The sequence below is a fragment of the Macaca thibetana genome, chromosome X (assembly GCF_024542745.1).
Source record: "Macaca thibetana thibetana isolate TM-01 chromosome X, ASM2454274v1, whole genome shotgun sequence".
In the NCBI taxonomy this organism is placed as follows: Eukaryota; Metazoa; Chordata; class Mammalia; order Primates; family Cercopithecidae; genus Macaca; species Macaca thibetana.
In genome coordinates, this window is record NC_065598.1 from 115,861,716 (window position 1) to 115,886,374 (window position 24,659).

The following is a 24,659-nucleotide window of genomic DNA, read 5'->3' on the forward strand; positions in this document are numbered from 1 at the left end:
ATGATACATTGGACTTTGGGGACTTGGGGGAAAGGGAGGGATAGGGGTGAATGATAACAGACTACACATTGGCTAGAGTTTACACTGCTTGGGTGATGGGTGCACCAAAATCTCAGAAATCACCACTGAAGAACTTATTCATGTAACCAAACACCACCTGTTCCTTAAAAACCTATTGAAATAGAAAATAAATTTAGAAATACAAAAAGAAAAGGAATTAAAAATACATAAATAAAATTTGGCCACTAGAAATTTAAAAAAAAATAAATATTTTCAATTGGTAGTTGGTTGAATCCAAAACAATAATTTATTTATTTTTTTTTTTTGGCATGCAGTCGGCTTGCGTCAGCTAGCTTTATGTCTAAGGCTTTAACTACTCTAGGGGAACAGTCTGGTGATGAGAGAGTTTCTTTGTAACATGGTTTTTGTTTGGAAAGGCACACATTCCTCTTGAAGGGGATTTTCCAAGGGATCCCTACCAAACACCACTCTTACATTCTTACATTGGAGAGACAGAACAATAGCATTTGCCACTCCCAACCCTGATCTGGTAGAGTTTCTCTAGCCCAATTCAGGAGAAAATGTCTCAGAATTTCCAGAGGATTGGATTATCAAATACTTTTCTGGGGACGGACAGAGTAGTGACTTGCTCTACCAGCATTATATGTATATTGCTTTTTTTTTTTCCTTTAAGAGATGGGATTTCACCATGTTAGCCAGGATGGTTATGATCTCTTGACCTTGTGATCCACCCTCCTTGGCCTCCCAAAATGCTGGGATTACAGGTGTAAGCCACCGCACCTGGCCAATTTTTGTGTTTTTAGTAGAGATGGGGTTTCACTATGTTGGCCAGAATGGTCTCGATCTCTTGACCTTGTGATCTGTCCTCCTTGGCCTCCGAAAGGGCTGGGGTTATAGGTGTGAGCCACCATAGACCAAGACTGGGGTATGCCACCTGTAGGCTTGAAGGAGAGGATCAAGGAAGACTAAGAAGGAGTGGCCAATGAGGAGAGAGGGGTATCCTAGATGTAAGAGATAGAAGTAGCCTTGGCATGGTGGCTCTCTGCTGTAACCCTAGCACTTTGAGAGGCAGAGGCAGGGGAGTTAGTTGAGGCCAGGGCAAGTTTTGTGTTTTTAGTAGAGACAGGGTTTCACCATGTTGGCCAGGATGGTCTCGATCTCTTGACCTTGTGATCCACCCCCCCCGGGCCTCCCAAAGTGCTGGGATTACAGGCGTGAGCCACCATGCCTGGCCAATTTCTGTGTTTTTAGAAGAGATGGGGTTTCACCATGTTGGCCAGGCTGGTCTTGAACTCCTGACCTCATGATCTGCCTGCCTCAGCCTCCCAAGGTGCTGGTATTACAGGCATGAGCCACCGCGCCCCCACATATACTGCTTTTTACTGTATTTCACAGTGCTCTCACAAACAGTATCTTGATGAACCTTTGATATAGGTATGGTAGAGGCTGCTTTGCTTTTTCACACCAGTTTCCTCTTTCTTCCCCAATAAAAACCCTCAATATTTTGCTGAGTTAATTGCTACCCAATAAAAAGACTAGACTACTAGTTCTCTATGAAGCTAGGTGATGTCTAGCTTGTTTTGGCAGTATAGCATTGTGGTTAGGTACACATATTCTGGAATCAGGCTATGTAGGTTGCATTCAAATCTCTGCTTCATCCTTTACTAGCTGTAAATTCTCTATGCCTTCGTTTCTGCATCTGTAAAATTATATAATAATTGTACCTGTTGTATTGAGTTTCTCTGAAAAATAAATGAGTTTATATTTGTAAAGCTTTCAGAGCAGAGCCTAGCACATAGTAAATGCTATGGAAACTCTATTATTTTTATTTTGGCCAACAAGATGAAAGTGTTGTGTGGGATACCTAGGGGAAGGGGAAGTCCATCTGATCCTTTGTGCTTAATCATAGATGAAATGGGGTTGAAGCTTGAATAGTCATCTTAGCCACAAGATGAGGCAACAAGCTAAGAAGGAAGAGCAAGATAGAGCTTAGGCCTCTGACGACTGATGGCTGTGGAGGTGCCACAACAATTCTGGACTCTGTATCTATCTCCAGACTTCTTTTCATGAGAAAAAAAAGAAACTTCCATTTTGTTTAAGACACTGTTGTTATTATAACTTTTTGTTGTTAAATGCAGCCAACCTTAATCTTAACTGATTTAGTAAGTGTGGCAGGAGGTGCTACCTGCTTTTTATAGTTGAGAGATTAAGTATGGTCATCCAGTAAGAGTGAGAATGTTGGATTGAGGGGAAAACAGTGGTTTCAATAACCCTTATACAGTCTAGCTTGTGACCTGGTATGAGGGAAATCTGCCAGATCTACATGTGGAGAGAGGTGTTCCTTTTCATCGTAGTTCTCTCCTTACCCCCCTCCCCTAACCTGAGCAGAGCTGCTTAACCATTAGCTATCTTTTCCTTCAAAGTGGACATCAAAAAAAGACTGGGGCCACATTGATAATTGTGCCTAAGAGGCAGTTAGAGCCCTTTGTTTTCCAAGGCAAACTTCTTTTCTAGACTTATCAAGGTGTTATTTCTATTTCCATCCTTCTTCCTGGAATCTCTCTTCCCCAGTTCCCACTGCACATTGAGTCTGGTCGATGCTGTCAGGTCCAGCCAAAGACCCATCTTTTTTAGACAACCGTCTCTGATTATTCTAGTTCCTTCTCAATGGCTTGTTTAAAGTTCTAGCATGGACCCAGTTCCAAGATGGCTGAATAGGAACAGCTCCAGTCTACAGCTCCCAGTGTGACTGATGCAGAAGACAGGTGATTTCTGCATTTCCAACTGAGGTACCAGGTTCATCTCACTGGGGCTTGTCAGACAGTGGGTGCAGCCCATGGAGTGTGAGCAGGGTGGAGCATCACCTCAGCCAGGAAGCGCAAAGGATCAGGAAATTCCCTTTCCTAGACAAGGGAGGCCATGACAGATGGTACCTGGAGAATTAGGACACTCCCACCCTAATACTGTGCTTTTCCAACGATCTTAGCAAATGGCACACCAGGAGATTATATCCTGTGCCTGGCTCAGAGGGTCCCACGCCCATGGATTCTCACTCACTGCTAGCACAGCAGTCTGAGATCGAACTGCAAGGTGGCAGCAAGGCTGGGGGAGGGGCATCTGCCATTGCTGAGGCTTGAGTAGGTAAACAAAGTGGCCAGGAAGCTTGAACTGGGTGGAGCCCACCGCAGCTCAAGGAGGCCTGCCTGCCTCTGTAGACTCCAATTCTGGGGGCAGGGCACAGCTGAACAAAAGACAGCAGAAACTTCTGCAGACTTAAATGTCCCTGTCTGACAGCTTTAAAGAGAGTAGTGCTTCTCCCAGCACGGAGTTTGAGATCTGAGAATGGACAGACTGCCTCCTCAAGTGGGTTCCTAACCTCCGAATAGCCTAACTGGGAGACATCTCCCAGTAGGGGCTGACTGACACCTCATACAACTGGGTGCCCCTCTGAGACAAAGCTTCCAGAGGAAAGATCAGGCAGCAACATTTGCCGTTCTGCAATATTTGTGGTTCTGCAGCCTCCGCTGGTGATACCCAGGCAAACAGGGTCTGGAGTGGACCTCCAGCAAACTCCAACAGACCTGCAGCTCAGGGTCCTGACTGTTAGAAGGAAAACTAACAAACAGAAAGGATATCCACACCAAAACCCCAACTGTACGTCACCATCATCAAAGACCAAAGGTAGTTAAAACCACAAAGACAGGGAGAAACCAGAGGAGAAAAGCTGAAAACTCTAAAGATCAGAGCTTCTCTTCTCCTCCAAAGGAACGCAGCTCCTCACCAGCAACGGAACAAAGCTGGACAGAGAATGACTTTGACAAGTTGAGAGAAGAAGGCTTCAGATGATCGGTAATAACAAACTTCTCTGAGCTAAAGGATGATGTTCGAACCCATCACAAAGAAGCTAAAAACCTTGAAAAAAGATTAGACGATTGGCTAACTAGAATAAACAGTGTGGAGAAGACTTTAAATGACCTGATGGAGCTGAAAACCATGAGAACTACGTGACGAATGCACAAGCTTCAGTAGCCGATTCAATCAAGTGGAAGAAAGGATATCAGTGATTGAAGATCAAATGAATCAAATGAAGTGAGAAGAGAAGTTTAGAGAAAAAAGAATAAAAAGAAATGAACAAAGCCTCCAAGAAATATGGGACTATGTGAAAAGACCAAATTTACATCTGATTGGTGTACCTGAAAGTGATGGGGAGAATGGAACCAAGTTGGAAAATAGTCTTTAGGATATTATCCAGGAGAACTTCCCCAACCTAGTAAGGCAGGACAACATTCAAATTCAGGAAATACAGAGAATGCCACAAAGATACTCCTCGAGAAGAGCAACTCCAAGACACATAATTGTCAGATTCACCAAATTTGAAATGAAGGAAAAAATGTTAAGGGCAGCCAGAGAGAAAGGTTGGGTTACCCATAAAGGGAAGCCTATCAGACTAACAGTGGATCTCTCAGCAGAAACTCTACAAGCCAGAAGTGGGTGGGGGCCAATATTCAGCATTATTAAAGAAAAGAATTTTCAACCCAGCATTTCATATCCAGCCAAACTAAACTTCATAAGTGGAGGAGAAATAAAATCCTTTACAGACAAGCAAATGCTGGGAGATTTTGTAACCACCAGGCCTGCCTTACAAGAGCCCCTGAAGGAAGCACTAAACATGGAAAGGAACAACCGGTACCAGCCACTGCAAAAGCATGCCAAATTGTAAAGACCATCAATGCTAGGAAGAAACTGCATCAACTAGCGAGCAAAATAACCAGCTAATATCATAATGACAGGATCAAATTCACACATAACAATATTAACCTTAAATGTAAATGGACTAGATGCTCCAATTAAAAGACACAGACAAGCAAATTGGATAAAGAGTCAAAACCCATCAGTTTACTGTATTCAGGAGACCCATCTCATGTGCAGAGACACACATAGGCTCAAAATAAAGGAATGGAGGAAGATCTACCAAGCAAATGCAAAACAAAAAAGGCAGGGGTTGCAATCCTAGTCTCTGATAAAACAGACTTTAAACCAACAAAAATCAAAAGAGACAAAGAAGGCCATTACATAATGGTAAGGGGATCAATTCAATGAGAAGAGCTAACTATCCCAAATATATATGCACCCAATACAAGAGCACCCAGATTCATAAAGCAAGTCCTTAGAGACCTACAAAGAGACTTAGGCTCACACACAATAATAATGGGAGACTTTAACACCCCACTGTCAACATTAGACAGATCAACGAGACAGAAAGTTAACAAGGATATTCAGGAATTGAACTCAACTCTGCATCAAGCAGATCTAATAGACATCTACAAAACTCTCCACCCCAAATCAATAGAATATACATTCTTCTCAGCACCACATCATACTTATTCCAAAATTGACCACGTAGTTGGAAGTAAAGCACTCCTCAGCAAATGTGAAAGAACAGAAATTATAACAAACTGTCTCTCAGACCACAGTGCAATCAAACTAGAACTCAGGATTAAGAAACTCACTCAAAACCACTCGAATACATGGAAACTGAACAATCTGATCCTGAATGACTACTGGGTACATAATGAAATGAAGGCAGAAATAAAGATGTTCTTTGAAACCAATGAGAACAAAGACACAACATGCCAGAATCTCTGGGACGCATTTAAAGCAGTGTGTAGAGGGAAATTTATAGCACTAAATGCCCACAAGAGAAAGCAGGAAAGATCTAAAATTGGCACCCTAACATCACAATTAAAAGTACTAGAGAAGCAAGTGCAAACACAGTCAAAAGCTAGCAGAAGGCAAGAAATAACTAAGATCAGAGCAGAACTGAAGGAGATAAAGACACAAAAAACCTTTCAAAAAATCAATGAATCGAGGAGCTGGTTTTTTGAAAAGATCAACAAAATTGATAGACCGCTAGCAAGAGTAATGTAGAAGAAAAGAGAGAAAAATCAAATAGACACAATAAAAAATGATAAAGGAGATATCACCACCGATCCCACAGAAATACAAAGTACCATCAGGGAATACTATAAACACCTCTATGCAAATAAACTAGAAAATCTGGAAGAAATGGATAAATTCCTGGACACATAGACCTTCCCAAGACTAAACCACAAAGAAGTTGAATCCCTGAATAGACCAATAGCAGGCTCTGAAATTGAGGCAATAATTAGTATCCTACCAATCAAAAGAAGTCCAGGACCAGACAGATTCACAGCCAAATTCTACCAGAGGTACAAAGAGGAGCTGGTACCATTCCTTCTGAAACTATTCCAATCAATAGAAAAAGAGGGAATCCTCCCTAACTCATTTTATGAGGCCAGCATAATCCTGATTCCAAAGCCTGGCAGAAGCACAATTAAAAAAAAGAGAATTTTAGACCAATATCCCTGATGAACATCAATGCAAAAATCCTCAATAAAATACTGGCAAACTGAATCCATCAAAAAACTTATCCACCATGATCAAGTTGGTTTCATCCCTGGGATGCAAGGCTGGTTCAACATACACAAATCAATAAATGTAATCCATCATATAAACAGAAGCAAAGACAAAAACCACATGATTATCTCAATAGAGGCAGAAAAGGCCTTCAACAAAATTCAACAGCCCTTCATGCTAAAAACTCTCAATAAACTAGGTATTGACGGGAAGCATCTCAAAATAATAAGAGCTATTTATGACATACCCACAGCCAATATCATACTGAATGGGCAAAAACTGGAAGCATTCCCTTTGAAAACTGACATAAGACAGAGATGCCCTCTTTCACCATTCCTATTCAACATAGTGTTGGAAGTTGTAGCCAGGGCAATCAGGCAGGAGAAAGAAGTAAAGGGTATTCAATTAGGAAAAGAGGAAGTCAAATTGTCCCTGTTTGTAGATGACATTACTGTATATTTAGAAAACTCCATCATCTCAGCCCAAAATCTCCTTAAGCTGATAAGCAACTTCAGCAAAGTCTCAGGATACAAAATAAATGTGCCAAAATCACAAGCATTCCCGTATACCAATAACAGACAAACAGAGAGCCAAATTATGAGTGAACTCCCATTCACAATTGCTTCAAAGAGAATAAAATACCTAGAAATCCAACTTACAAGGGATGTGAAGGACCTCTTCAAGGAGAACTACAAACCACTGCTCAATGAAATAAAAGAGGACACAAACAAATGGAAGACCATTCCATGCTCATGGATAGGAAGAATGAATATCATGAAAATGGCCATACTGCCCAAGGTAATTTATAGGTTCAATGCCATCCCCATCAAGCTACCAATGACTTTCTTCACAGAATTGGAAAAAAACTATTTAAAGTTCATATGGAACCAAAAAAGAGCCCGCATTGCCAAGACAATCCTAAGCCAAAAGAACAAAACTGGAGGCATCACACTACCTGACTTCAAACCATACTACAAGGCTACCATAACCAAAACAGCATGGTACTGGTACCAAAACACACATATAGACCAATGTAACAGAACAGAGCCCTCAGAAATAACACCACACATCTACAATCATCTGATCTTTGACAAACATGACAGCAACAAGAAATGGGGAAAGGATTCCTTATTTAATAAATGGTGCTGGGGAAACTGGCTAGCCATATGTAGAAAGGTGAAACTGGATCCCTTCCTTACACCTTATACAAAAATTAACTCAAGACAGATTAAAGACTTAAATGTTAGACCTAAAACCATAAAAACTCTAGAACAAAACCTAGGCAATACCATTCAGGACATAGGCATGGGCAAGGACTTCATTACTAAAACACCAAAAGCAATGGCAACAAAAGTCAAAATTGACAAATGGGATCTAATTAAACTACAGAGCTTCTGTACAGCTAAAGAAACTACCATCAGATTGAACAGGCAACCTACAGAATGGGAGAAAATTTTTGCAATCTACCCATCTGACAAAGGGCTAATATCCAGAATCTACAAATAACTTAATTTACAAGAAAAAAATCAAACAACCCCATCAAAAAGTGGGTAAAGGATATGAACAGACACTTCTCAAAAGAAGACATTTATGCAGCCAACAGACACATGAAAAAATGCTCATCATCACTCGCCATCAGAGAAATGCAAATCAAACCACAGTGAAATACCATCTCACACCATTTAGAATGGCGATCATTAAAAAGTCAGGAAACAACAGATGCTGAAGAGGATGTGGAGAAATAGGAACACTTTTACACTGTTGGTGGGACTGTGAACTAGTTCAACCATTGTGGAAGACAGTGTGGCGATTCCTCAAGGATCTAGAACTTGAAATACCATTTGACCCAGCCATTCCATTACTGGGTATATACCCAAAGGATTATAAATCATGCTGCTGTAAAGACACATGCACACGTATGTTTATTGCAGCACTATTCACAATAGCAAAGAGTTGGAACCAACCCTAATGACCATCAATGATAGACTGGATTAAGAAATTGTGGCACATATACACCATGGAATATTATGCAGCCATAAAAAGGATGAGCTCATGTCCTTTGTAGGGACATGGATGAAGCTGGAAACCATCATTCTCAGCAAACTATCGCAAGGACCGAAAACCAAACACCGCATGTTCTCACTCATAGGTGGGAATTGAACAATGAGAACACTTGGACACAGGAAGGGGAACATCACACACCAGGGCCTGTTGTGGGGTAGAGGGATAGCATTAGGAGATATACCTAATGTAAATGACGAGTTAATGGGTGCAGCACGCCAACATGGCACATGTATACATATGTAACAAACCTGCACATTGTGCACATGTACCCTAGAACTTAACGTACAATAAAAAAATACATAAATAAATAAAGTTCTAGCAATGAGGCCCAGTGGCTTGCTACTACTCCCTGATAGAAGGAAACCTGAGCCTCCATTATCTGGGATGGTTTGAGAGCTATGCCCACGAAACAATGAAGAAAGAAAGAGGTCCCTACTGTGCAGCATAATTACCTGAATGAAACCTGGTGATCAGGGGAGTGACATGTCACAGATGACCTCTCATTTTATCTCCTCCTCTTTGAACTCTTACAATTCTTACTTATGTTATCCAGAAGTCAACTCAAGACTTGGGTTGATTGAGAGGTTTCATATTGTCATGTTATTGAGAATAACTTGCCTTTCCATTCTTTATTGCCTAGCACCTTCCTTTGCATATCCAAAGTATCTTTTATTTATAGTAGTCCATCTTTTGCAGGGTACTTTACTTTGGCAGTATAAAGAACTAGCAGAGGCTATTAAATATATTTTTCTTCTCCTTTCCCACCAATCTCCATGAGGGGAAGGGAACATATTTCCACTAGTTTGAAATATGCCTCCTCCCTTAGCATACAAATGTGGAAAAATTAGTTTTGGGTTTAAAAATTAACTTTAAAATTAAATGTTACACTAATAATACTTACTATTTATTGTTTACTATGGAAAGCACTATGTGAAATCCTTTATGTATGTTATTTTATTTAATAACTGTACATATTTTATAGACAAAGAAAGAGGCTCGGGAAGGTTAAGTAGCTTGTCCAAAGTCACATAGCTGGTATTTGAACTCAGGTCAGTCTAACCTCAAATTTCATTAATTCAGCAGCATGCTGTACTGCCTCTCTTTTTCAGTACTCCTTACTTAATCTGTATAATTTAATTAAACATTTGGCAGTACAGTATAGTGGATATAATGGCTCTAGCACCAGACCTGGGTTTGAATCTGAACTTGTTCTCTTGCTAGTGGTATGACCTTGGGCATATGTACATTATTAAATGAATGAATGAATAATATGTCTTACAGGAATGCAGTGAAGATTAGATGTGAACATTCCCAGCACATAGCAGATGCTAGATGAAAGTGTTTTTCCCTCTGCTCTTCTTCTTTCATGTGTTTAGCTTGTTTTCCCAAGGAGACTACACATACCTTAAGGAGAGCGACCATATGTTTGATTTCTTGCATAGCCTCAGAATCATACACAGTGCTAGGCACATGATAGTAGGGCAATTAAAACTTTTGGTATTGACTTAAAGGAAGTATTTTGTATTAAAATTTGACAACTGCAAAATAGTTTGAGAGACTTTTCTCCATTTTAGATGCAAATAATTAACTAGCAAAGTATCACCTTGGTCCTCTTCCTTTGTAGTATGTGGTAATAGTATAAGTTTATTTCTAAATGCTTTAGCAAATATTTTCTACCTTCTAACTCAGGAGATGAGTAATTTTTGCTGAAAGCATTTCCATTTTACTTATTTCCGTATCCTCTACCAAAATGAGAATTGGCTTTTGATCTGAGAATAACTTTGAAAAGCCTTGGCTGGACATCTTTAGGGCATTGAAAAAAGTTTTCTTGTAAATTTAAGTTCCTTGTAGATTCTGGATATTAGATCTTTGTCAGATGGGTAGATTGCAAAAATTTTCTCCCATTCTGTAGGTTTCCTGTTCACCCTGATGATAGTTTCTTTTGCTGTGTAGAAGCTCTTTGGTTTAATTAGATCCCATTTGTCAATTTTGGCTTTTGTTGCAATTGCTTTTGGCGTTTTTGTTATGAAGTCTTTGCCCTTGACTATGTCCTGAACGGTATTGCCTAGGTTTTCTTCTAGGGTTTTTATGCTTTTGGGTTTTACATTTAAGTCTTTAATTCATCTTGAGTTAATTTTTGTATAAGGTGTAAGGGAGGGGTCTAGTTTCAGTTTTCTGCATACTGTTCCCAGTTTTCCCAGCACCATTTATTGACTAGGGAATCCTTTCTCCATTGCTTATTTTTGTCATGTTTGTCAAAGATCAGATGATTGTAGATGTGTGGTGTTATTTCTTAGGTCTCTGTTCTGTTCCCTTGGTCTATATGTGTGTTTTGGTACCAGTACCATGCTGTTTTGGTTACTGTAGCCTTGTAGTAGTATAGTTTGAAGTCAGGTAGTGTGATGCCTCCAGATTTGTTCTTTTACTGAGGATTGTCTTGGCTATATGGGCTCTTCTTTGGTTCCATGTAAGATGAAAAGTAGATTCTTCTAATTATCTGAAGAATATCAATGGTAGTTTGATGGGAATAGCATTGAATCTATAAATTACTTTGGGCAGTATGGCCATTTTCGCAATATTGATTCTTCCTATCCACGAGGATGGAATGTTTTTCCATTTATTTGTGTCCTCTCTTATTTCCTTGAGCAGCGGTTTATAGTTCTCCTTGAAGAGATCCTTCACATCCCTTGTTACTGTATTCGTAGGTATTTTATTCTGTTTGTAGCAATTGTGAATGGCAGTTCATTCATGATTCGGCTCTCTGTTTGTCTATTGTTGGTGTACAGGAATACTTGTTATTTTTGCACATTGATTTTGTATCCTGATACTTTGCTGAAGTTGCTTATCAGCTTAAGGAGTTTTTGGGTTGAAATGATGAAGTTTTCTAAATGTAGAACCATATCATCTGCAAACAGACAATTTGACTTCCTGTCTTCCTATTTCAATACCCTTTATTTCCTTCTCTTGCCTGATTTTCCTGACCAGAACTATCAATTCTGTGTTGAACAGGAGTGGTGAGAGAGGGAGTCCTTGTCTTGTACTGGTTTTCAAAGGGAATGCTTCCAGCTTTTGCCCATTCAGTATGATACTGGCTGTGGGTTTGTCATAAATAGCTCTTATTATTTTGAGATATGTCCCATCAATACCTAGTTTATTGAGAGTTTTTAGCACGAAGGGCTGTTGAATTTTGTTGAAGGCCTTTTCTGCATCTTTTGAGATAATCATGTGGTTTTTGTCTTTGGTTCTGTTTATATGATGGATTACATTTGTTGGTTTGCATATGTTGAACCAGCCTTGCATCCCAGGGATGAAGCCAACTTGATCATGGTGGATAAGTTTTTTGATGTGCTGCTGGATTCAGTTTGCCAGTATTTTTTTTGACTTATTTAATGAAAATATTTTTATTAGAAAATTATATTTCTCTTTACAAAGTATGTATTCTTTCTTGCATCCATATAGTCTATCAATTCTTTTTTAAATTATACTTTAAGTTCTAGGGTACATGTGCACAATGTGCAGGTTTGTTATATATGTATACATGTGCCATGTTGGCGTGCTGCACCCATTAACTTGTCATTTACATTAGGTATATCTCCTAATGCTATCCCTCCCCTCTCCCCCTACCCCACAACAGGCCCTGGTGTGTGATGTTCCCCTTCCTGTGTCCAAGTGTTCTCATTGTTCAATTCCCACCTATGAGTGAGAACATGCGGTGTTTGGTTTTCGGTCCTTGTGATAGTTTGCTGAGAATGATGGTTTCCAGCTTCATCCATGTCCCTACAAAGGACATGAACTCATCCTTTTTTATGGCTGCATAGTATTCCATGGTGTATATGTGCCACATTTTCTTAATCCAGTCTATCATTGATGGACATTTGGGTTGGTTATATGTGCCACATTTTCTTAATCCTGTCTATCATTGATGGACATTTGGGTTGGTTCCAACTCTTTGCTATTGTGAATAGTGCTGCAGTAAACACATGTGTGCATGTGTCTTTACAGCAGCATGATTTATAATCCTTTGGGTATATACCCAGTAATGGAATGGCTGGGTCAAATGGCATTTCTAGTTCTAGATCCTTGAGGAATTGTCACACTGTCTTCCACAAGGCTTGCCAGTATTTTATTGAGGATTTTTGCATCAATGTTCATCAGGGATATTGGCCTGAAGTTTTCGTGTGTGTATGTGTCTCTCTGCAGCAACCCCATGAAAAAGTGGGCAAAGGATATGAACAGACACTTCTCAAAAGAGGACATTTATGTGGCCAACGAACATGTGAATAACTCATCACTGATCATTAGAGAAATGCAAATCAAAACCACAATGAGATACCATCTCATGCCAGTAAGAATGGCGATTATTAAAAAGTCAAGAAACAATAGACACTGGCGAGGCTGTGGAGAAATAGGAACACTTTTTCACTGTTGGTGGGAATGTAAACTAGCTTAACCATTGTGGAAGACAGTGTGGCAATTCCTCAAGGATCTGGAACCAGAAATATCATTTGACCCAGCAATCCCATTACTGAGTATATACCCAAAGGCATATAAATCAGTCTACTATAAAGACACATGCACACATATGTTTATTGCAGCACTATTTACAATAGCAAATACATGGAACCAACCCAAATGCCCATCAATGCTTGACTAGATAAAGAAAATGTGGTACATATACACCATGGAATACTATGCAGCCATAAAAACGAATGAGATCATGTCCTTTGCAGGGACATGGATAAAGCTGGAAGCCATCATCCTCAGCAAACTAACACAGGAACAGAAAACCAAACACTGTATGTTCTCACTCCTAAGTGGGAGTTGAACAATGAGAACACATGGACACAGGGAGGGGAGCAACACACACTGGGGCCCATGGGAGTTGGGGTAAGGGGAAGGAACCTAGATGATTGGTCAATAGATGCAGCAAACCACCATGGCACACATATACCTATGTAACAAACCTGTGCATTCTGCACATGTATCCCAGAACTTAAAGTAAAAAAAAAAAAAAAAAAGTTTTAAGTTAGTTCACTCAGATGACTAGTCAAGTTAAAAAACTTTAGCTGAACTATTTATTTGAGTGAGTTGTGTGTTTGATTAGGTTAATTGGCAAGAGTTTTGCAGTTAAAGTTACTGAGGGCATGTCTTGATATTTTAGGGCTTTGTGTTTAAACCACTATTTGAGATCCTTGAAGAGAGGTTAAAAGACATGGACGATAGACAAAGGTCCAATATATGTCTAAAATGAATTTCTAATGGAAGTACTAGAGAGAATGGGGGCAACTAATGTTTAAAGAGATAATGAATTTTTTTTCAGAATTGATGAATGATAGGAGTCTTGAAATTCAAAAAGCACAAGTCCTAAGTAGAATGAGTAAAAATAAGTCTGCTTCTAGATATATCATAGTAAAATTGCAGAGCACCAAAAACAAAGAAAAGCTCTTAAAATTAACTTGCTCAAGATCATAAAGCTAGTTAGTAGTGAAGTCAGTATTCAAAACCAGTGTTTTTAATCACTACTAGTACCAGATCATCTAGTTACAAGCTCTAATTTACAGATGAGGTAAATTGAGGCCAAGAGATGACAGAGATTTGTTTTTGGAGTTTATGGTAGTAGGTCTTGAAGTTATACTGGTTTCTTTACCTCAGATTTAGGAAAATCCCCATTGTGAGTGGTAAAAGGAGCCACACTGTACCTTGGAAGCAATAATTCATCGGTTGTAGACTGTTGTTTCCAGAATGATCAGCAGACACTGCAGAACATAGCTAACAAAAATGTCCAACACTTATGTAGTGCTTACCATGTGACATTAACCCAGTTAATTTTTATGTCAACTCGATGAGTTAGATAATGGTTTTATCACAGTCTTTTAGATGGGAAACTAAGGCACTCAGAGGAGGAAAGTAATTTGCCACATTCACAAAGCTAGTAAGCAGAAGAGCCAAGATTTACACCCTAGGCAGCCTGGCTGCTAAGTGTTTAACCTCTGCACTATACTTCTGCTAGCGCAAACAAAATAAACCATGTGAAGTCCGAAACTGTGTCTGTCTTGTTCACTGCTGTATCCCTAGGACCCAGTATAATGCTTGGCACATAATAAATACTCAATAAATATTTATTACATTAATTAAGTAATAAATAAGTGAATAAATTTGATTTGTGATGCATATTCAGTGTGGCTGTGTGGACTGAGCTGTTCCATTACCAGCTAGCTACTTAGTAATAGTGAAATTTCTTGCAAATGGGACCAATTTGCACTTGCGCAATTAGAGCTGTGCCTAACTACCCTTTGCTCACATCATCAGTTTTACTCTGCAGCGTTGGAGATCTACTAAAGTGAATCTCCTGGTTCTGAATCCCAGCTGAACCCTAGATGCCACCTGCTGACTTGTGATTGTTTGGAGCCTGAGGCGTCAGGACCCTGGGTGGAGAGAGTCCAAGTTATGATTTAAAAATATGTATCTGTACCACAGAGTCAACATTAGGCAGTTGGAAACTATTCACATCCTGTGTATTCTCTGTCGGGGTAGGGAGACTGACTGATCATGTGATCACAGAGCACACAGATTATTAGCAGGATAAAATAATCAACGTGCTTAAAACATAAAAGCTTCTGAGGGGCAATTGGAAGCCATCTGTCTCTTAGCTCTGAGACCAAACTCAAGGCTAGTGTTAGGCCTCTTGTGCGTTACAGTTTCATTTTACTCTTAATTCAAACCAGATTCCTATTAAAACAGACTCCTAATAAAGCTTAACAGCCTAAGTGGGTAATCACTCTCTTAAAAATGAAATCTCACTGCCTCCACTCTGGGGCCCTTATATGGCATTATACAATTTTTAAAGTTTTAAGCGAGTAAGTTTCCATTGAAAAGATGGCAGAGATTTACTTGTCTATCTTAGTCTTCAGAGTACATAGCTATATTTACAATGGAATCATTGGTATTCTCAGTTTGATGATGCAACTTAGTAGAAGTAATGTGTCATTCACTGCTTAATATGATTATATCTATTCAGGAACTTTGATCTGAGCACTATACTTAAACTGATGGGTTTATTCAGTAAAGTAATTAGTAAAAGACTGATTTAATAATGCAGCTGACTTTGTTCATCACCTCTACACTGAACAAACCCGTTGTTTTCTTGAGTCGTTTGCCCCTACCATTTGGTTTTGAACTCTGTAGTTATGTTCCCAATAAAACCAGGCTACAAGTTGGTCAAACCAGTTGCTTATATAATGCAAACATCTGAATGACTATGGGCATGACTTCCAAAAACATTGGCGTTCTGTTGTCCTCTCTTGATCAGAAATAGAGAGATTTGGTCATTCAATTATGATAAAAAAAGACAATGAAAGTGTAAATTATTAACAGAATGTTGTCAACACATACTATTTTCCTCATTACAATGTGACTATTTGTCAAGGGTATTGTTACCTGGGAAATCACTGATATTGGAGGCAAATTGGTAATACACTCATCTTTTTCTAAATTAGAAGACTTCAACTAGGCTTGAACATCATTAGTAAATGCTCCTTTTCCTCTGAATAAACCCTTTAATTTACATCCATCATCAAACATTTCCTAAGACAAAAGCTGGTGATCTTTTGATTTCAGGCACTATTCTCGTTAATAATTGTCATTAACTGAATAGAGCTGGATCTACTCTCTTTTCTCTGTATTTCTCTTACCAGAACATGAGTATTCTGCTTTCTTAGGTATATAACTAAAAGATGGATAAATCAAAGAGGTAGAAGAATTATCTTTGATTGAAGGAGGTGGAGGTGCTATAAATATATGTCTAGACACCCGCTTTTTAACTTCCATCTCTGCATCATTAAAAAATGTATTAATGAAGGCCCTGTTCACATATCTATTATCAATTCTAATTATTTGTGTGTTTGAATCAAGCTCTCCTGCTTTCATTAGTGTCATTAACACCTGTCAGCAAATTATAATGTGGGAGAATCTCACAAATTTATATGCATTCCCAGAGTGGAGACCCAACAACAGTCAGTATTCTTGCATGACAGCAGCTGTAACAAATGGCCATCCTTCCCAGGAGAAGTGTAAACAGGTCACTAATTAATGCATTTACCATTAGACTCTGTTTAGTTTTCAGTCATAGCATGTCATTCATTATGTTGGGACACCAAGTACAATGTCGTTATGGAAATGAGGTATTTGTACATTCTCCTTAGATCCACGTGACAGATTGAGTTATCTACCTGTTTTTCTCTCAGCACTTTCCCAGATATCAGAGAGTATATGAATGACCTTGGAGAAGGTCCTACTTTATTACCAGGCTTCTAGTGTAAATGGCATAATGGGTTGGCAGTTTATTTAAATACATGCAATGAAAATCAGCTCTTGGTGAGGGATAAAGTTGGGGAAAAAATAAGAGGATTAAGAGGAAAAAGGGAAAATAAATTCTAAATGTTAGGAGTTGTGCTATAATGTCAGGAAATTGAAATCAAAATTAGAAGTGGAGTGGTACAATGAGAAGTTCATTGCTTCCAAAAGACTGAAAAGTGGACTTTGATGGTCAAGCTCCTTCCCTATATCCACAAAATGGTCAACAGCTCCCCAAGAAAGATATAGTTGAGACAAACTTTTTTTTTCTTCCAGCTGGCAATTCTAAATTCCCTAAATCCTTAGATTAAAGCTTCAAATAAAGAATGGGGCATCAAAGAAGACTAGTCATGCCTTATTTGTTAACTGTATTATGTTATATGTTGATTACAAATAGCAGTTCTTATCATAGCTCATGCATTCATTTACTTAATAAACACTTAATGAGTAACACTCTGGGTCAGGTTATATGTTTTGGATACAGAGATGAAAATGATACAGACTTACCCTTCAAGAAACTTAGGAGACAGACAAACTGACAATACAGTGTGGTTATTATAAGTGAGATAAGTACTATGATAATTGTATGCCCGGGATGCTGTGGAAGTATAAAGGATGAATTCTTCATGGTAAGCATAGGGAGGGTTTCACAGAAGAGGTAACATTTAAACTGAGTCTTAAAGGAAAAGTAGGAATTTTTAGAAGAGGAAGGGAGGGGACAGTTATGTTAGGTTGAGGAAATAGGATGTGCAAAGGTAAAAGCACATTAAACAATGTACTATATTTACAGAATGGTAACAAATTAAAGGTGGCTGGAACATTGTTTGCATAGGGGATAGACTATGAGAAGGAGCAATGAGAGATGGTTGTATGAGAAGTAGATGAGGACCAAACAGAGTAGAGTTTTATATGCCATGCTGAGAGGGTTTGTACTATATATTATGAAGGAAGTAAAGGCTTAATAGAAGCATGATGTAGCCAAGTTGCTTTTTCTTTTCTTTTTTTCTTTTTTTTTTTAAAGAAATTAATCTTGTGACACTGTGGAAGATGAACTGGAATGGGGAGATTGGAGACTGGGAGAGTGAACAGGAGCTTGATAAAGCAGTCTAATCAAGTGATAATTTTTCAAAGTCAGATCAGGATTAATAACTCTCAGGATCATAGGCCTTTTAGTAGACCTTCCTTCCTGGAAGAGCTACCTTTCCTAGGGTCATGAAAGAAACTTCTTTTTCTTTTTTTTAACTTTTAAGTTTAGGGTACACATGTAGGTTTGTTACATAGGTAAACTTGTGTCATGGGGGTTTGTTGTTATTATGAAGGAAGTAAAGACTTCATAGAAGCATGACATAGCCAGTTTGCTTTTTCTTTTCTTAAATGTTATTTCATCACTCAGGTATTAAGCCTATTACCCATTAGTTATTTTTCCTGACCCTCTCCCTCTTCGCACCATCCACCCTCTGATAGGCCCCAGTGTGTGTTGTTCTCCTCTTTGTGTCCATGTATTCTCATAATTTGGCTCCCACTTATAAGTTTACTGCACTTATCAACCCATCACCTAGGTATTAAGCTCCACATGCATTAGCTATTTATCATGATGCTCTCCCTCTCCTCACCTCCATAACAGGCCCCGGTGTGTGTTGTTCCCCTCCTTGTGTCCATGTGTTCTCATTGTTCAGCTCTCACTTGTGAGTGAGAACATGCAGGGTTTTCTGTTCCTGTTTAGGTTGCTAAAGATAATGGCCTCCAGCTCCATCTATGTCCCTGTAAAGGACATGATCTTGTTCTGTATTATTATTGTTGGTTATTATTATTATACTTTAAGTTCTGGGATACATGTACAGAACATGCAAGTTTGTTACATAGGTATACACGTGCCATGGTGATTTGCTGCACCCATCAACCCGTCATCTACACTGGGTATTTCTCCTAATGCTATCCCTCCCCTAGCCCCCACTCCCCGACAGGCCCTAGTGGTTGATGTTCCCATTCCTTAGTCCATGTGTTCTCATTGTTCAACTCTCACTTATGAGTGAGAACATGCAGTGTTTGGTTTTCTGTTCCTGTGTTAGTTTGCTGAGAATGATGGTTTCCAGCTTCATCCATGTCCCTGCAAAGGACATGAACTCAACCTTTTTTATGGCTGCATAGTATTCCATGGTGTATATGTGCCACATTTTCATTATTCAGTCTATCACTGATGGGCATTTGGGTTGGTTCCAAGACTTTGCTATTGTGAATAGTGCTGCAATAAACATATGTGTGCATGTGTCTTTATAGTAGAATGATTTATAATCCTTTTGGTATATACCCAGTAATGGGTTTGCTGGGTCAAATGGTATTTCAGGTTCTAAATCCTTGAGGAATTGCCACACTGTCTTCCACAAGGGTTGAACTAATTTACATTCCCACCAACAGTGTAAAAGCATTTCTATATCTCTAGATCTTCTCCAGCATCTGTTGTTTCCTGAATTTTTAATGATCGCCATTCTAACTGTCATGAGATGGTATCTCATTATGGTTTTGAGTTGCATTTCTCTAATGACCAGTGATGATGAGCTTTTTTTTCATATGCTTGTTGGCCGCATAAACGTCTTCTTTTGAGAAATGTGTGTTCATTTCTTTTGCCCACTTTTTGATGGGGTTGTTTTTTCTTCTACATTTGTTTAAATTCCTTGTAGATTTTGAATGTTAGCCCTTTGTTAGATGGGTAGATTGCAAAAATTTTCTCACGTTCTGTAGGTTGCCTGTTCACTGTGATGATAGTTTCTTTTGCTGTGCAGAAGCTCTTTAGTTTAATTAGATCCCATTTGTCAATTTTGGCTTTTGTTGCCATTGCTTTTGGTGTTTTAGTCATGAAGTCTTTGCCCATGCCTATGTCCTGAATGGTATTGCCTAGGTTTTCTTCTAGGGTTTTTATGGTTTTAGGTCTACATTTAAGTCTTTAATCTGTCTTGAGTTAATTTTTGTATAAGGTGTAAGGAAAGGATCCAGTTTCAGTTTTCTGCATATGGCTAGCTAGTTTTCCCAACACCATTTGTTAAATAGGGAATCCTTTCCCCATTGCTTGTTTTTTGTCAGGTTTACCAAGATCAGATGATTGTAGATGTGTGGTATTAATTCTGAGGCCTCTGTTCTGTTCCATTGGTCTATATATCTGTTTTGGTAGCAGTACCATGCTCTTTTGGTTACTGTAGCCTTGTAGTAGTATAGTTTGAAGTCAGGTAGCATGACGCCTCCAGCTTTTTTCCTTTTATGTAGGATTGTCTTGGCTATATGGGCTCTTTTTTGGTTCCAGATGAAGTTTAAAGTAGTTTTTTAAATTCTGTGAAGAAAGTCCATGGTAGCTTGATGAGGAAATGGGTAGTATGGCCATTTTCACGATATTGATTCTTCCTATCCGTGAGCATGCAATGTTTTTCCATTTGTTTGTGTCCTCTCTTATTTCTTTGAGCAGTGGTTTATAGTTCTCCTTGAAGAGATCCTTCACATCCCTTGTAAATTGTATTCCTAGGTATTTTATTCTCTTTGTAGCAATTGTGAATGGGAGTTCACTCATGTTTTGGCTCTCTCTCTGTTTGTCTATTATTGGTATATAGGAATGCTTGTGATTTTTGCACACTGATTTTGTATCCTGAGACTTTGCTGAAGTTGCTTATCACCTTAAGGAGATTTTAGGATAAGACCTTGGGGTTTTCTAAATATACAATCATGTTATCTGCAAACAGAGACAATTTGACTTCCTCTCTTCCTATTTGAATACCCTTTATTGCTTTCTGTTGCCTGATTGCCCTGGCCAGAACTTCAATATTATGTTGAATAAAAGTGGTGAGAGAGGGCATCATTGTCTTGTGCCAGTTTTCAAAGGGAATGCTTCCAGCTTTTGCCCATTCAGTATGATATTGGCTGTGGGTTTGTCATAAATAGCTCTTATTATTTTGAGATACGTTCCATTAATAGCTAGTTTATTTAGAGTTTTTAGTATGAAGGGCTGTTGAATTTTGTTGAAGGCCTTTTCTGCATCTATTGAGATAATCATGTGGTTTTTGTCATTGGTTTTGTTTATGTGATGGATTACATTTATTGATTTGCATGTGTTGAACCAGCCTTACATCCCAGGGATGAAGCCAACTTGATCGTGGTGGATAAGCTTTTTGATGTGCTGCTGGATTTGATTTGCCCGTATTTTATTGAGGATTTTCGTGTCAATGTTCATTAGGAATATTGGCCTGAAAGTTTCTTTTTTTGTTGTGTCTCTGCCAGGTTTTCACATCAGGATTATGCTGGCCTCATAAAATGAGTTAGGGAGGATTCCCTCTTTTTCTATTGATTGGAATAGCTTCAGAAGGAAGGGTACCAGCTCCTCTTTGTACCTGTGGTAGAATTCGGCTGTGAATCCGTCTGGTCCTGGACTTTTTTTGGTTGGTAGGCTACTAATTATTGCCTCAATTTCAGAGCCTGTTATTGGTCTATTCAGGGACTCAAGTTCTTCCTGGTTTACTCTTGGGAGAAAGTATGTGTCCAGGAATTTATCCATTTCTTCTAGATTTTCTAGTTTATTTGCATAGAGGTGTTCATAGTATTCTCTCATGGCAGTTTGTATTTCTGTGGGATCAGTGGCGATATGCCCTTTATCATTTTTTACTGTGTCTATTTGATTCTTCTCTGTTTTCTTCTTTATTAGTCTGGCTAGTGGTCTACCTGTTTTGTTAATCTTTTCAAAAAACCAGCTCCTGGATTCACTGATTGTTTGAAGGGTTTTTCATGTCTGTATCTCATTCAGTTCTGCTCTGATCTTAATTATTTCTTTTGAATTTGTTTGCTCTTGCTTCTCTAGTTTTTTTTAATTGTGATGTTAGGTTGTCAAGTTTAGATCTATCTGGCTTTCTCCTGAGGGCATTTAGTACTATAAATTTACCTCTACACACTGCTTTAAATGTGTCCTGGAGATCCTTCTACTTTGTGTCTTTGTTCTCATTGGTTTCAAAGAACTTATTTATTTCTGCCTTAATTTCGTTATTTACAAGTAGTCATTCAGGAGCAGGTTGTTCAGTTTCCATGTAGTTGTGCAGTTTTGAGTGAGTTTCTTAATCCTGAGTTCTAATTTGATTGCACTGTGGTCTGAGAGACTGTTTTTTATGATTTCCATTGTTTTGCATTTGCTGAGGAGTGTTTTACCTTCAATTATGTAGTCAATTTTAGAATAAGCGTGATGTGGTGCTAAGAAGAATGTATATTCTGTTGATTTGGAGTGAAGAGTTCTGTAGATGTCTATTAGGTCTGTTTGGTCCAGAGCTGAGTTCAAGTCCTGAATATCCTTGTTAATTTTCTGTCTTGTTGATCTGTCTAATATTGACAGTGGAGTGTTAAAGTCTCCCAATTTTATTGTGTGGGAGTCTAAGTCTCTTTGTAGGTCTCTAAGAGCTTGCTTTATGAATCTGGGTGCTCGTGTATTGGGTGCATATATATTTAGGATAGTTAGCTCTTGTTGCATTGATCCCTTTACCATTATGTAATTCCCTTCTTTGTCTTTTTTGATCTTTGTTGGTTTAAAGTCTGTTTATCAGAGACTAGGATTGCAACTCCTGCTTTTTTTCACTTTCCATTTGCTTGGTGAATATTCTTCCATCCCTTTTCTTTGAGCCTATGTGTGTCTGAAAGTGAGATGGGTCTCCTGAATACAGCACACCAATGGGTCTTGACTCTTTATCCAATTTGCTTGTCTGTGTCTTTTGATTGGGGGATTTAGCCCATTTACATTTAAGGTTAATATTGTTATGTGTGAATTTGATCCTGTCATTATGATGCTAGCTGGTTATTTTGCCCATTAGTTGATGTGGTGTCTTCATATTGTTGAGGGTCTTTAAAATTTGGTGTTTTTGCAGTGGCTGTTAACAGTTTTTCCTTTCCATATTTAGTGCTTCCTTCAGGAGCTCTTGCAAGGTAGGCCTGGTGGTGACAAAATCTCTCAGCATTTGCTTGTCTATAAAGGATTTTATTTCTCCTTCAATTATGAAGCTTAGTTTGGCTGGATATGAAATTCTGGGCTGAAAATTCTTTTCTTTAAGAATTTTAACTGTCTTCTGGCTTGTAGGTTTTCTGCAGAGAGATCTGCTGTTAGTTTGATGGGCTTCCCTTTGTGAGTAACCTGACCTTTCTCTCTGGCTGCCCTTAACATTTTTTCCTTCATTTCAACCTTTGTGTTCCTGACGATTATGTGTCTTGGGGTTGCTCTTCTCGAGGAGTATCTTTGTGGTGTTCTCTGTATTTCCTGAATTTGGATGTTGGTCGGTCTTGCTGGGTTGGGGAAGTTCTCCTGGATAATATCCTGAAGAGTGTTTTCCAACTTGGTTCCATTCTCCCCATCGGTTTCAAGTACACCAATGAAACGTAGGTTTGTTTTTTTCACATAGTCCTATATTTCTTGGAGGCTTTGTTCATTCCTTGTCATTCTTTTTCCACTAATCTTGTCTTCACACTTTATTTCATTAAGTTGGTCTTCAATCTCTGATATCCTTTCTTCCACTTGATCAATTCAGCTATTGACACTTGTGTATGCTTCACAAAGTTCTTGTGCTGTGTTTTTCCACTCCACCAGGTCATTTATGTTCTTCTCTAAACTGGTTATTCTAGTTAGCAATTCCTGTAACCTTTTATCAAGGTTCTTAGCTTCCTTCTCACCTAATGCTGCCAACATGGTGTTCAGGTGCTTCGTGGAGGTTGGCCGGGTGGCCTACATCTCCTTTGGATCTCATGCCAGAAAATTGGTTGCGATTGCAGATGTTATTGATCAGAACAGGGCTTTGGTTGATGGACCTTGCACTCAAGTGAGGAGACAGGCCATGCCTTTCAAGTGCATGCAGCTCACTGATTTCATCCTCAAGTTTTCACATGGTGCCCTCTAGAAGTATGTCCGACAAGCCTGGCAGAAGGCAGACATCAATACAAAATGGGCAGCCACACGATGGGCCAAGAAGATTGAAGCCAGAGAAAGGAAAGCCTAGATGACAGATTTTGATCACTTTAAAGTTATGAAGGCAAAGAAAATGAGGAACAGAATAATCAAGAATGAAGTTAAGAAGCTTCAAAAGGCAGCTCTCCTGAAAGCTTCTCCCAAAAAAGCACCCTGGTACTAAGGGTACTGCTGCTGCTGCTACAGCTGCTGCAGCTGCTGCTAAAGTTCCAGCAAAAGAGATGACTACCGCGAGTAAAAAGGCTCCAGCCCAGAAGATTCTTGCCCAGAAAGCCACAGGCCAGAAGGCTGCGCCTGCTCCAAAAGCTCAGAAGGGTCAGAAAGCTCCAGCCCAGAAAGCACCTGCTCCAAAGGCATCTGGCAAGAAAGCATAAGTGGCAATCAAAAAAAGTAATAAAGGTTCTTTTTGACATAAAAAAAAAAAGGGTTCTTAGCTTCCTTGCATTGGGTTAGAACATGCTCCTTTAGCTCGGAGGAGTTTGTTATTACCCACCTTCTGAAGCCTACTTCTGTCAATTTGTCAAACTCATTCTCCATCCAGTTTTGCTCCCTTGCTGGCAAGGAGTTGTGATCCTTTGGAGGAGAAGAGGCATTCTGGTTTTTGGAATTTTCAGCCTTTTGTGCTGTTTTTTCGTCTTCATGGATTTATATACCTTTGGTCTTTGATGTTGGTGACCTTTGGATGGGTTTTTTGAGTGGACATCCTTTTTGTTGATGTTAATTTTATTTCATTCTGTTTGTTAGTTTTCCTTATACCAGTCAGTCCCCTCTGCTGCAGGTCTGCTGGAGTTTGCTGGAGGTCCACTCCAGACGC

General features: G+C 39.0%; 1 pseudogene across 1 annotated transcript; it reads left to right on the forward strand.

Annotated features, from left to right (window-relative positions):
* The first annotated feature begins 23,550 nt into the window (after positions 1-23,550).
* LOC126946129 (60S ribosomal protein L14-like) lies at positions 23,551-24,269 on the forward strand (annotated as a pseudogene). The gene has a single exon (XR_007722586.1). The product of XR_007722586.1 is annotated as a 60S ribosomal protein L14-like (transcript).
* Positions 24,270-24,659: the final 390 nt, after the last annotated feature.